We start from the raw sequence: 4,012 nt of genomic DNA, 5'->3' as shown, positions 1-4,012 counted from the left end.
TTTTTTTTTTTTTTTTTTTTGCGCTCTTTTTCTCATTGTTGGAAATTTGGGGTTAAGGTGTTGATTTTGGCTCTTTCCTCTTTTCTAGTGTGTGCATTTACTGCTGTAAATTGGCCCCTGAGTACTGTGTTTGCTATGTCCCAAAGAATTTGGTATGTTGTGTTTTCATTCTCATTTGACTCAAGGAACTTTTTTATTTCATTTTTTCATTTCTTCTATTACCCAGTGTGGTAGTTAAGGTTGTTGTCAACTTGGTTGGGCCTGGTTGAGTGGCTTGGCAGCTGGAGATAGTTATTCCCCATGATGAGACTGGCAATCAACTCCATGGTGGAATCTGCTGCAAGCAACTGAGTAGCTGCTTTAGGGATGTGGTCTTCTTCCTGTGTATAAGGAGAAGCCTTAGAATTGGTCTCTAGCCTTTTGGCGTGCTTGAACCCTACATGTAGCCAAGTCATTGTTCAACAGCCTGCCATGCTCTACTGATCTTGGGAATTCATCTGTTCTTGAATTAGTGGCCTGCCATATTGTTTGTGCCTGTTTACTTGTCAACCTTGGTATGTCAACCACAACAGCCAGCAGCTGTCTGAGTGAAGAAAAGCCTCCAGCCCTAGTAGGCTGGGAGCAGGAGGCAGAGCTAAACCCTAAGGTTGAGGAGCTTTCACCCAGCCACTAGAGCCTGGCACTTTGAATTCAGACTTAAAGCCTCCAAACTGTAAGAGAATAAACTCCTGTTTGTTCAAGCCATCCTGTTTGTGGTATACTCTTGTAAGAGCATCACAAAATAACCAAAACACCTTTTTTTTCTTTTTTTTTAATTGTGCTTAGGGTGCAAATTTACAAAGCAGATTTGTTTTACATTCAACAGTTCATGCACATTTGACTTCATGGCCCTCATTACCATCCTCAACCATAAAAAACTCTCCTCCCCTCTCTTCCTGTGACCACCTCCTCCCTGTGCCCTTCTCATCTATGCATTCCTGGTCTGTCCAGCTTTCCCACTATGTGGATGCTGCCCCTCTGATGTCTCATGGCTGACTGATCTAAGGGGTGCATCACCCAGTCATCTTTAAGGAGGGTGTTAGTCAGTTTCCATGTGTTTGCTCTTTTTTTCATTGATCTTCCTATTGTTTGGTTTCTTATTTTATAGCATTGTGTTATGAGAAGATCCTTTGCAGTATTTCAATGTTTTTACATTTATTAGGGCTTGCTTTGTGGCCTAACATATGATCTATCTGGAGAATGTTCCATGTGCACTGGGAAAGACCATATATTGTGTTGGGTGAAGTGCTCTGTAGATGTCTATAAGATCATGTTGGTGGATTGTATTGTTTAGTTCTTCTGTGTCTTTGTTCAGTTTCTTTCCAGTTGTTCTATCTTTGATTGAAAGTGGTGTATTAAAATCTACTATTACTGTGCAGTCATCTCTCTGTCTTTTCAATTCTTTTAAAAGTCTGAATTATGTATTATGGGGCTCTTTCATTGGGTGTATAGATATTTATTGTGGTTATGTCTTCTTGTTTAATCAATCTTTTATCATTATATAATGTCCTTCCTTGTCTCTTATGGTGGTTTTTGTCTTAAAGTCAATTTTATCAGAAACTAATATTGCTACTCCTGCTCTTTGATTGCCATTTGCTTGATATATCTTTTTCCAATCTTTGATTTTCAGTCTATTTTTGTCTTTGTCTCTAAGGTGTGTCTCTTGTAGACATATTTATGGGTTATGTTTTCTTATCCAGTCTGGAACCCTCCATCTCTCGAATGGTGCATTTAATCCATTTACATTCAGTGTAATTATTGGCAAGTGTGAATTTGTTGCTGTCATTTTGTTATGTGTTTTCTCATGGTTTTGCTGATTTCTTTGTTCCATATAATTTTCTGTGCTGAGCTCATTTTGTTTATGAATCATGCTTTCATTTCCTTCATTTCTATTGTTTTAGTATTTGCTAAATATTTGTGCTTGTCCTCTTTTTTATTTTGATATGAAAGTTTATCATTTTTCTTTGAGGTGAACCTGTGATTTACAATTTTCTTCCCAAGTTTAGAACAGTACAGTCTATCTCAAAATTATCTTGACTTCCTCACTATTTAGAAGTTCTGTAACTACACTATTCATTCCCTGTTTTGGGTTTGTAGTTGTCTTCATTTGCCAATTGATGTCTCTGGTTCCCAGTTTATACTCTTATAAATTAAATTTACTTTGGATATTTTCATAATGTCATCACATGTGTTAATAATTGGTTGCTGTCTGCCATTTTTGGTTCTCTGTGGAAAGGACTCCCTTTAGCAATTCTTGTAAGATTGGTCTGGTTTTAACAAATTCTCTTAAGTTCCACTTCTCTGGAAATGTCCTAATTTCACCATCATATTTGAGGGATAATTTTGCTGGGTATATAATTCTTGGTTGGAATTTTTTCTCTCTCAATGTTTTATATATATATCATCGCATTGCCTTCTTGCCTGCATGATTTCTGCAGAGAAATCAGAGCTTAGAGTCTTATAGGTTGCCTTTTAGGTAATATTTCATTTTCCCCATGCTGCTTTCAGGATTCTTTGTCTTTGGTTTTGATGAGTTTGTTAATGATATGTCTTAATGATTTTATTTATTTTTATTTTTTGGAATAAACACCTTTAATACATGTGCTAAGAGGGGAGGGATGATTTATTTGCCTTTCCAAGCCTTGATTTTCCTCAATTTGAACTCCAGCTCCTTGCCTTCTAGCACATAGCCATCTGCTTGGCCACACTAGCCTAGCCTTGAAGCAATACACACAAGAAGCTTGCCCTGCTGGAACTGCTCCTCCAGAAGACTGCTGATTTTTGCATTCTTTTTCCTTTCATCATATTTTTTCTGAATTTTCTTTGATCGTTTTTTGTTTAAAATCTCTTCCTCCTCAGGAGTCCATTTGGCCCCCTTCTTGCATCCCAGGGGCAGTGCATAGTGGAACTAGTACCACTGATGGTATGGGGTGCTGTCAATTAACACAATGCAGTTCTTCACCAGGGTCTTGGTACAGACCATCTCATTGTTGGATGCATTGTAGACAACATCAATGATCCTTGTTTTGTAAGTACAACACTCAGAGCCCGAGGAGAAGTTCCCCACATCCAGCCTTAGGGCCCGATACTTCTTGTTGCCTCCTCCGACATGAACTGTGTGTATGCGGCGGGAGCTAATCTTAGTGTTTGCAGCTGGGTGTCCCAGCTCATATTTCCACTTCTTGTGGTAGGGCTTCTCTTGTCCCCTGTCTTGTGGTGCTTGTGCCAGTTGTCCTGGGAGATGCCCATTGCTTGGCACTGGCTGGAAAGATGTGATTTTATTTTGAGGTCTATCCTGTTTGGGGTTCATTGAACTTCTTGAATAGATATATTCTCATCTTTCATCCTATCAAGGAAATTCTCTTCCAATAAATCTTTGACAATTTTCTCTGTGGTTTTATTTGTCTCTTTCTGTTCTGGAATCCTGATTAAATATCAGCTATTTCTCTTGATGGTATCCCATGTGAATCTTATGCTTTCTTCATTTTGTTTTGATCTTTTTTTCTGATTGATTCCTTACCAAAGTAGTATTGAGATATTTGTCTTCAATCTCACTAATTCTGTCTCTCATTGATTCACTTCTACTCCTTTGCCTTCTTAATAGGAGCTCTGGTGGTGTGCCTAAGGCACTTGACTGCTAACCAGAAAGCTGGTGGTTCAAACCCACCAGCCATTTCTCAGAAGGAAGGTTGGGCAATCTACTTCTGTAGTGATGCTGCCCCGGAAACCCAAGGAGGGGTAGGGTCCGACTCAACGGCACATAACAACAACAACTGGTAATGTAATGCCTAAGGCATTTGACTGCTAACCAGAAGGCTGGAAGTTCAAACCCACTAGCTGCTCCTCAGAAGGAAGATTGGGCAATCTATTTCCATAGTGATACCACCTCAGAAACCCAATGAGGGGTCTCTATGAGTTGGATCCAACTCAACAGGAATGAGTTTGTCTGAAATTTTAGTATTAATCTTCTGGA

The 4,012-nt window shown here is 39.1% G+C and overlaps 1 pseudogene; it reads right to left on the bottom strand.

Annotated features, from left to right (window-relative positions):
* Positions 1–2,662: 2,662 nt before the first annotated feature.
* LOC103204585 lies at positions 2,663–3,288 on the bottom strand (annotated as a pseudogene).
* Positions 3,289–4,012: the final 724 nt, after the last annotated feature.

The sequence above is a fragment of the Orycteropus afer genome, unplaced genomic scaffold (assembly GCF_000298275.1).
Source record: "Orycteropus afer afer isolate SDZICR_OR568_19922 unplaced genomic scaffold, OryAfe1.0 scaffold00254, whole genome shotgun sequence".
In the NCBI taxonomy this organism is placed as follows: Eukaryota; Metazoa; Chordata; class Mammalia; order Tubulidentata; family Orycteropodidae; genus Orycteropus; species Orycteropus afer.
This window is presented reverse-complemented; position numbering and strand designations above follow the sequence as displayed.